The sequence below is a fragment of the Mesoplodon mirus genome (assembly GCF_964341445.2).
Source record: "Mesoplodon mirus genome assembly, chromosome: 14".
NCBI classification, from domain to species: domain Eukaryota; kingdom Metazoa; phylum Chordata; class Mammalia; order Artiodactyla; family Ziphiidae; genus Mesoplodon; species Mesoplodon mirus.
In genome coordinates this window covers 36711753-36721972 of record NC_138990.1, presented here as the reverse complement: position 1 = coordinate 36721972, position 10220 = coordinate 36711753, and the positions used below count along the sequence as shown (strand labels likewise).

At 50.4% G+C, this 10220-nt stretch overlaps 1 protein-coding gene across 1 annotated transcript in view; it reads left to right on the top strand.

Moving 5' to 3' along the window:
* Positions 1–343: 343 nt before the first annotated feature.
* Positions 344–10220, top strand: part of CYRIA (CYFIP related Rac1 interactor A) — a 108988-nt gene continuing 99111 nt past the window's right edge. Inside the window, exon 1 of the mRNA XM_082641881.1 lies at positions 344–438. The gene's annotated coding sequence lies outside the window, so the exon portion shown is untranslated. The remainder of the gene's footprint in view (positions 439–10220) is intronic.

Genomic DNA, 10220 nt, shown 5'->3' with positions numbered 1-10220 from the left:
GGGCGGGTGTGCGTCCAGGGGTGGATCAAAGGGCCTTTCTCCCGTCTTTATTTTATTTTTTTAGAGGAAGAGCGGGTACGGAGGGATTCCGTGTGTAGAAGCAGCAGGGGCACATCCGGGCTTCCTCCTGGAGGGCAAAGCCAGCGGCCAAGGCCTAGAAAAGGGCAGGGGTTTCTGCGTGCGGAGATGGTCAGCACGAGGGATCTGGCGCGCGTCTGGGGACCCTGCCTGGTGACGGCGGGGGTGGGGCTCCCCGGGGGCCGGGGCGGGGCGGCCGCAGCCGGCGGGGCTGGAGGCGGGGCGGGGCGGGGCGAGGCGGGGCGGGGCGGGGCTCCGGGGCCGTCTCGCAGGCTGCGGCGGCCGCGGGAGAGGCGTCCACAGCGGTGGCGGCTGGGGCAGCGGCGGACCGGCGGCCGAGCAGGGCGGCGGCGGCTCGGGGTGAGCGGGGCGCGGGCCCGGCGGGGAGCGCGGCCGGGGGCCTGCAGGGAAGCGGGCTCGGGAGGCGCCCGGCGAGCACTGCCATCCTTCCGCAGCTCCGGACGCAGCCTTCGGGGGAGGGCGGGAGGGAGAGCCGAGGACCCAGTCCCTTAGCCCTTCTCCAGCGATCGCCGTCCAGATGTCCGACTAGGCGCCCCACTGACCCTTCTCCCGAGGACAGCCTCCTGCTTGTGTTCCAGGTCACCTCCCTCGCCCCTCAGCCACTCGACCTCCTGCCCCAACCCCCAACGCCAGGTATCTTCAGCTCCAAAGCCATTCTTCCAGAAGACCCCCGACTCTGCTTCCCCATGCCCACCACCAGAGGCCCGGCTCCCCAGCACTCTCTACAGCCCCAGAGGCAGAGATGCCCCCCGTCCCTAGGGCCTGCGCACCTGGACAGTTCTGCTGCCACCTGCCAGGGACTCTTCTCAGCCAGCCAGCCAGCTGCTGTGCACCGCACCCAGGCTTCCTTGCCACCACTCTCCTCCATCTCAGAATCCCAGTCTGAAGAAAGGGACTTGACGGATCCTGAGCTTTGGGAACAATTTGACCCACTTCCCGAAAGGCTGATTCCGGGCCAGCCAGGCTATTTGGTGGAGACACCTGTCTTGCCTGCCAGCCGAAGGACCGACAGGTCTCTGGCAAAACGGGCCAGCGGGTCCCCGGGTCCTCCTCCAAGCTGCCCTGACTTGCTGACCAGTGCCCTCAGAGACCAGGACCAAGAGCTTTGTCATTTAAGACCTCCAAATCTCTTTGCTGACCCCACCCCCAGTTCCCCAGAATTCCGCCCCTGCTGGGTGGGAGTGCAGGGTCCAGCACTGATGGGCCACCATCCTGGCCCTGGCCTCCCCTCCCCTGCCCTTGTTTCCCGGCTGCCTGCTCCCCGGGGAACCCAGGGCAGAGTAGTGGAGCTGGGATTCAGGGCCGCGGCCTCCCCCCCAGCCCTTTGGGCTTCCTCCCTTTCCCCGTTAGAAACTTTTCCCCTCTTTCGCTGGTCACCATCACTCTGGTTGGGCCTGGGCCATCTGCACAGTGCTGTGTCCCCAGGGCACAGAAAGCTGGGCTGGGACCACGAAGGGCTGGGACGTGTGCTGGGCCAGCATGAGGAGTGTGGCTGCTAGCCAGGTCAGGCTGGGCGTCTGGGCCCGGGGGCCAGAGCTTTAGGGTGGGTCGTTGGCTTTCCCTGAGCCCCGAAGGGGGTCCGAGGGCTTGCTTTGCTGTGAAGGGAGGCAGGCAGAGCAGGGGCTGTTTTTCCTGCCTGCTTCTGACTGTCTTGTGTTGCTATGGTGACAGTTTTGCCTCTCTTCCTTCTTCTGACTCTTCTGGGAGCTCGTTTTTATTGGTCTGTTGTTGTGTCTTTTATGGCTCTAATTTCTCCTTTCTATTTGCTCTGAAATAAACAGTCATAAACATGGGCGCTGGGCCCAGGCTGGGGGCTGGCAGAGCTTCACCTCTTCCTGGCCCCAGGCTCCTGTGAGAGGAGAGTAGGGAAGAGAGGTGGGAACAGACCTGGCCACACTCCCTCCTGCCCCCAGCTCTGGGAGGGCGGCGGAGGCATCACAGTCTCAGGCGCACAGTGGGTAGCACGCTGCCTCGGTGCTAATAATAGACCCAAGTGTGATGGAGAAGCCCGCTAATGTTATTTCCTTTCATCTTCAAGGCAGCTCTGTGGGGTAGGGGCCGTCCCTACTTTGCAGATGACAAAACTAAGCTCAGAGTGAGCTATTTCCCTCAGGTCACTCTGCTTTTAGCACGTAGTCGGTGCTGAGATTTTGTTGAATGGATGGAAAAGTGATGGAGCTGGCGAGCAGAAGCCCAGCTCGCTGCCTGGCCACCCCGAGGGCTTCCGGGTCCTGCTCCCAGAGGACCAACAGAGCCCCCTAAACCCATGTGCTGGGAGACTCATTGAAGGGTTTTCCCCCATTTCCCCGCTGGACTCCCATGGAGGCCACTGCCAGAGAGCAGCCTGTCAGGCCCCTCGCGCACCCTTGGCCCCACTACTGGGGACTCAGGTTGGGAGGAGAGTCAAGGCACTTGTGACTTCCTGTTTTTGCTCAGCACCCAGAAGCGTTCAGTTTGCTTTTACTCTCAGGGCTTAGATGCAGCCGGGTGAGTCAGGGACGCCGAGAACCCAGGAGACCTTCCCAAGTCAGCCCTGGACTAGGAGTTCAGAGCTGGCCGGCCCTGGGTCACCGACACTCTCCAGAGAAGCTGCCCCCCTTTTCCCTTTTATTTTTCCCTTCACTACACACTCTTTTCTTTGCCATCCCTCCCCTTTCTCCCTTCACACTGCCAGTGCTCTAGGCCTGTTAGTAATGAGCTGGAAAGGCACCATGGTAGCGTGAAAAGACCAGGGAGTCAGCAGCCTCATTGTCAAATTCCAGCCCTGGGGCAGTCAGTTCGCTCACACGGGCCTCAGTTTCAACCTTTCAAATGGGGTTGATAGCATCTGTCCGAATGGTTACATTTGCTTGTTTTTGTAGGATGGAATGGAGTAGCTTACAGGGGTTGCTTTACAAAGTTGAAAGCCTGAAGGGCCCATAATGTTCTCCTCCTGTTGGGAGGTGTCAGTGTTAAAGAGACCCCAGACCACTGCCCAGAGATCAGGAACTGACTTAGGAATAATTAAGCTGTAAAATCTCAGGAGGAGAGGCATTCTCTAGTCATCTTGTCCAGAGTTGGTGCCGAATCAATCCATTTCTTTCTTTATGCGCTTTCCATTAACTGAGCATCTACTCTGTTCCAAATACACTTTGGGGAACTGGGGATTTAAAAACATGAACACTATTTCTGTTTTCAAAGAATGTAGGCTGGGGGTAAAGGCAGTCATGAAAAGAGATCCTTATGCTACCATCGAAGAAGTGGTGTGATCGGGGAAAAGGCAGGGAGATGTGGAGCCCAGAGATGGTGACTTGACTAGCCACCCACCCCTTTATGGTTGAATCAGGCAGCCTGTGCTTTGCGGCTGAAATACAGCTCTCTTAGCACCGCCCACCTGGCAAGCCCTTGGTCAGGCCCTCGCAGCAATGGGTGATGACTCCCGAGCCCCTCACTCAGCTCTGTGAGCAGTGTCGGGAGAGAGGCATGTGGCAGGAGCCAGCCCTGCCTTCCTTGCTGAGCCTTTTTTTGTTCTTTTTTTTTAAAATTTATTGGCTGCGTCGGGTCTTCGTTGCTGCGCATGGGCTTTCTCTAGTTGCAGAGAGCAGGGTCTGCTCTTCGTTGCGGTGCGCGGGCTTCTCACTGAAGTGGCTTCTCTGGTTGCGGAGCACGGGCTCTAGGCGCAGGGGCTTCAGTAGTTGTGGCGTGCGGGCTCTAGAGCGCAGGCTCAGTAGTTGTGGCGCATGGGCTTAGTTGCTCCGCGGCACGTGGGATCTTCCCGGACCAGAGCTCGTACCCATGTCCCCTTCATTGGCAGGTGGGTTCCCATCCACCGCACCACCAGGGAAGCCCCCTTGCTGAGTCTTCACTCATCCACTCATAGTAGCCTCTGGCTCCTATTTCATCTTGGTCAGAATCCTTTCGCAAAGGCTACATGAATTACCTGACAAGGCAACATGGTGATTGGGAAGAAAGCAGACTTTGGGAACCAGCCATGAGCTCAAACTGTACTACTACTGTGTCCTAAGTGTGGGATCCTGAGGGAGTGTCTAACCTCTCTGAGCCTCAGTTCTTGTACCTGTAAAATGGCAATAATGAGACTTGCCTTCTAGGAAGTGAATGATCTTATGTATTTATAGGGTCTGGCATGGTGCCCACCTCACACTTGCTGTTATTTAGTTATATTGATTAGAAAAGAATTCTCAGTTACTGGGCCTCTGGGTCCTCTTAGAACCACTTTGGACTAATTCTGGCCTTCAGAGATCCATTCATTATCTCGGAAGGTTAAAAATTGCCCACGCTTAGATTCTAAGCACTGCTGATTAATCTTTGAGTTATCTCTCACCAGATAAAACAATATTCTACAACATGGATGATACTGCAAATCAGCAACACTTTGGTTTCCTCAAAGGGGAACAAATTTGAAATAGCAACAAACACCCTGAGTTTCAAAAACATGTTCCTCTGAGAATACTTACATTTGATGTAGTCCCACTTGCTTAGTTTTGCTTTTGTTTCCTTTGCTTTTGGTGTCAAATCCAAAAAAATCATTGCCAAGACCTACATCAAGGAGATTACCACCTGTGTTTTCTTCTAGAAGTTTTATGGTTTTAGGTCTTGCATTCAATCTATTTTTTGTTACTTTTTGTGTATGGTGTAAGACAGTGGCCCAGTTTGGTTCTTTTGCACGTGGCTGTCGTTTTCCCAACACCATTTATTGAAGAGACTGACCTTTCCCCATCGCATGTTCTGGCTCCTCTGTCAGACAATACTTTTAAATGAATGCTTCACATTTTTTATTCCGGGCATGTTTAGCTTCCCGTTATTTTTTTTTAAGTTACCCTATCTATGGATAGACATTTTCTCAAATCATCACTGTAACTCTGTGCCATCAGTATTATCATGCCCTTTTGACAGTAAAGGAAACTGGGAAAGGTCCCTTGCACAGAGTCCAGCAGCTAGTAAGTGGCAGGGCCAGAATTTAAAACTGGGCCCGACTTGCTCTTCATGCTAGCATACACAGCCTTGTCATCTCCTTGGCTGGCATGTCAATGACTTAAAATAATTGTGTTTGGAGTATGCAAGCAGATTTTAACGGGGGTGGAACCGGTCAGGGCTGTAACTCGGACCCATAGTAAATATTTAGAGACTCTATTAGGGTTTTGTTCTCAGCACAGCATGAACGAGGCTTTCAGCAGTTGGCTGAGGCTTCGTTCCTAGAAGTGGTGAAGGGAGGAAGAGTTTGGCGTGTCCGAGTTCAGAAGAAATGTTTGGTGATGCTCAAAGTAGCTTCCTTTGCCCAAGAATGGGTTGATAGTTTGTCGCTGAAATAAATTCAATTGATTTTAGAACTGAACGTATGAACGGAAAACATGACAGGTGCACCCCAGGGATCTAGGAACAGACGCAAGAAGGTCAGGAAATGTGGGTCAGTGGCCCTACAGATGCAGGGGTGGTTGGGATTCCGTCTGTCAGTATAAGGCATGTCTAGGAAGATGGAGGTAGAAAAGCGATTACAGAATGGCTCACTCCTAGCCTTTCCTGGGTAATTTAGAAGCCGAATTTCCCTGGTCTGAGAACCCCATCGTCTTGAAAATGGTGCCATGTTTGCCAGCAACATGCTTACCTGGTCCAGCTTAGCTCTGCAGAAAGATCCGTTTCTATTTGCAATTATCTCAGGGCCTGAGTCTGCTTATTTAATGACTTCACTTTCTAATAAAAATTCTGTATGGCATGGATAATTAAATCTTTAAAATGAAACTGGGGATATGGGGATATATGGATACATATAGCTGATTCACTTTGTTATACAGCAGAAACTAACACAACATTGTAAAGCAATTATACTCCACTAAAGATGTTAAAAAAAAGAAAGAAACTGGGGAAATGGGATGCCCCCAAAGAGTTGAATTGTAGTTTTATGATGGCTCAAGCATAAAAATGAGATCATTCACTCACTTGCTTAGCAGATGTGTACGGGACAGGCTCTTGCCTTGTGCTGAGCTAGATGGAACACAGTGATGGAGATGGCTTTGTCCCTGGCCTCAGGGAGCTCTCACTCCAGGCAGGAAACACACACCTGATGTGGAGCTTGGAGAGTGTCAGAGAGAGTGCGGCGGGCGGGGAGGAAGGGGGGAAGTCATTGTTTCACCTCTTAGGGCCACACCGCCCCCTCCCTCCCCATGGGTGTTGTCTGTGGTGCACCTGAATCGCACCTGACACGTTGCAGGGAGAGGAAGCCTGGACGGCGAACAGCCCGGCTCTGCTCTCAGCCTCGTCCTCCCTGTCTGCGTGGAGGAGGAGGGGCAGGCACGGTAGTCCCCCCACCGCCGTGGTTTCAGGTACCCACGGTCAACTTCGGTCTGAAAATATTAAGTGGAAAATTCCCAAAATAAACAACTCATCGGTTGTTTTTTTGTTTTGTTTTGTTTTTTTGCGGTACGCGGGCCTCTCACTGCTGTGGCCTCTCCTGTTGCGGAGCACAGGCTCCGGACGCGCAGGCTCAGCGGCCATGGCTCACAGGCCCAGCCGCTCCGCGGCATGTGGGATCTTCCCGGACCGGGGCACGAACCCGTGTCCCCTGCATATCGGCAGGTGGACTCTCAACCACTGCGCCACCAGGGAAGCCCAATTCATCAGTTTTAAATTGTGCACCGTTTTGAGGAGCGTGATGAAATCGAGCACCTTCCCGCTCCGTCCCCCCTGGGATGTGAATCATCCCTTTGTCCCGCGTACCCCTCCTGTGAGTCACTTAGTACCCATCCTGGTTATCAGATAGACTGTGGCAGTATCACATTGCTTGGGTTCAAGGAACCCTTGTTTTAGTTAATAATGGGCAAGAGTAGTGATGCTGGCAATTCGGATGCGCCGAAGAGAAGCAGTAAAGTGCTTCCTTTCAGTGAAAAGGTGAAAATTCTCAACTTAATAAAGAAAGAAGAAAAATCTTTGCTGAGGTTGGTAAGATCTAGAGTAAGAAATTCATGCTAATTTTGCCGTCGCACCTCATACGGCAAAAGTCACGGCTACATAAGGAGTGTTTAGTGAAGATGGAAAAGGCATTAAATTTATACAGTGAGATACTTTGAGAGAGAGGCCACGTTTACATAACTTTTATTACAGCATATTGTTATAATGGGTCTATTTTTTATTAGTTACTGGTGTTATCTCTGACTGTGCCTAATTTATAAATTAAACTTCATCATAGGCGTGTGTGTATAAGAAAAACCATCGTGTATGTAAGTTTCAGTACTATCTGTAGTTTCCACTGGTGGTCTTGGAACACATTCCCTGAGGATAAGAGGAGACCACTGTACTTTGCTTTCACTGTAGGTAATATGGGAAGGTTGGATTTGGTGACTTTGAAGGGTGCTTCCAACACCTAGCCGATGATTCTAATAAACCCTTGGGCTTCTGTCTCAAAGTGACAGGTGAAGAAGCAAAACCTGGCAGCCTTAGTCAGCAAGGTTTCAGAGACAGAGCTGGGATGGGAAGAACTGAGGGTGTTTTCTTTTTTTTTTTTTTTTTTTTTTTTGCGGTATGCGGGCCTCTCACTGTTGCAACCCCTCCCGCTGCGGAGCACAGGCTCTGGACGCGCAAGCTCAGCGGCCATGGCTCACGGGCCCAGCCGCTCCGCGGCATGCGGGATCCTCCCGGACCGGGGCACGAACCCGCGTCCCCCCCATCGGCAGGCGGACTGTCAATCACTGCGCCACCATGGAAGCCCCCCGAGGGTGTTTTCAAAAAACAGAGAAACCTTGCGCCCCCTCGTAGAAAGGGAGCCAAGTCTGATTGAGCCTCCAAATAAATAGTTGAAAGTCAAGGCTATTGACAGAAGGAAGAGCCAGGAGGGATGCAGGAGCTCAGCAGCGGTGGGAAGGACCGTCACCAGCTCACTCCCATGTTCCAGGCTCTCCACCGCCTGGGATGTGGAGGGTTGACTTCAGAGATGCTTTGGTCACTGCAGAATGCCCTTCTGTTTTAAGTTAATGTCTGTTTTAAAAAATCATTCGGTTTGATGGTTTCCGGGTTTTAGAATAAATTAAAATGCATAATCGTTTTAGGACCATGAGGAACAGTGCCAAACACACAACTATCTCAACACACCGTCAAGCTCTCCCATTCCCAGTGGCATCCAGACTCAGGCTCTTCCAGGAGCAACGGTGAGGCCAGATGCCTGGCACCTGGAGTAGGGAGACAGAGAAAACCCACTCGAAGCAGCCTGGGCTTTCGCAAGTTATGCCATCTCTTTGAGTCTTGTGTTTCCTTGTGTAAAATGTGGGTGGCAGCAAAACCTTCTGAATAATGAGCATGTAATATCCACTTTTAGCAATCCCCTAAAGAGCTTTAAAAACCAGATATCCCCATTCTGTGGATGGGGAAACTGAGGTCTACAGGTGTTAAGAAACTTGCATAATGTCACATCATTAGGAAGTTTGCACAGCTGGCACCTGAAACCATATCTGTGTGCTTTCAAAGCGTGGTCTCTCCTTACCACCCACCCTAGAAAAGAGAGGATGCCAACTCTTTGAGATCCAGAGAGGTGAAATGTGCACCTAGAAGTTCCATGAGAACATCCCAGGGCTGCAGGGTGACTGTGCATCTGAAGCCCACAGACCTGGGTGGAACCCTGGCTTTTCCCTTGGGCAGATGTCTTAGGCTTACTGAGTTTTCTAATTTTTGAACTGAAGTTAATAATATTTGTGGCCCAGGAATATTGCAAAGAATACAGGCATACCTCGTTTTACTGCACTTCCTAGATATTGCGTTTTTTTACAAATTGAAAGTTTGTGGCAAGCCTCGGTCGATCAAGTCTGAGCCATTTTTCCAACAGAATTTGCTCACTTCCTGTCTCCGTGTCACATTTTGGTGATTCTGGCAATATTTCAAGCTTTTTCATTTTTATTATATTTGTTTTGGTCATCTGTGATCAATGATCTTTGATGTGACTGCTATAACTTGCTGAAGGCTCAGATGATGGTTAGCATTTTTTAGCAATAAAATTTAAATTTTAAAAATTAAGGTATGTACATTTTTAGACACCGTGCTCTTGCACACTTAATAGTCTACAGTTTAGTGTAAACATAACTTTTATATGCACTGGGAAACCAATTCATGTGACTCGCTTTATTGCGGTGATCTGAAACCGAGCCCACATTATCTCCGAGGTGTGCCTGTAAATGAATTAAACATTGTCAGTCTCCCTTTTTGCCTGATCTTTTTAAGAAAATGTGTTTGAAAAGTTCTCGATCTGCTTCCTTGAGGCTCCTTTTTATTTGTTGTTTTAAGTTGGAAACAACAGGGAACTTCTTTCTCTAACAGACGCATTCTGGAATTGCCCTGACAAAGCCCCCCAAATCCACTATTCTGGACCTATACTTCTAGCTCGTAAGCCTTCATTTTAAACTTGAAATGAACCTGGCCATGTTGCTTACTGGAGTGTAATAAGGATAAGAATTCCAGTCGGCATCCAGCATTGCACCTACTGTATGATCAGTCTCCCATCCTGTCTTTCCTATATTCTGTAAATGCACGTGTATGTTTTTTTTTCCCCTGAACTGTTGAGGTTTGAAATCTGCGCCCTTGAGTACCTTCAGAAGTAATCAATGGAGCTGTAAGCTATGTTCTGACATTCCCTTATTTGCAAGTCCAAAATCCAAAATGCTCTGAAAATGCAGTTTGTTTGTTTTTTTTCATAACTCATTTGGAGGCAAAAGCTGGCCTGATGGTACATGAGACTATTTTTAGTTTTTATTTATCCCACTCAGGATGAACAAGTTTTTCATCAGAAGGATGAGTGCTCCAGACCCTGCTGGGGGTACATATAACATGCTATCTGTACCATATTACCTTTCTAAAATCTGAAAAATTCTGAATTTGGAAGCACATGTGAGCAAGGAGTTTCAAAGAAGCATTTGTGAATCTCCCTTTCTAAAAGCCCAAAGGAACTCACAGCACCCCTGGGATTGGGGCATTGGGGCGGCACCAGAGGGACCCCCCCCAATGTCTACCTGATACCAAATGCTGTGGTGACATGATTCATCGTGTGCTCATCAGAAGCCTTCATGACCAGTTTTCTATTTCCTCAATTTAAATAATAGGAAGTAAATTAAATGAGCAGGCTTGGCACAAAAACAAAACAAAAACAA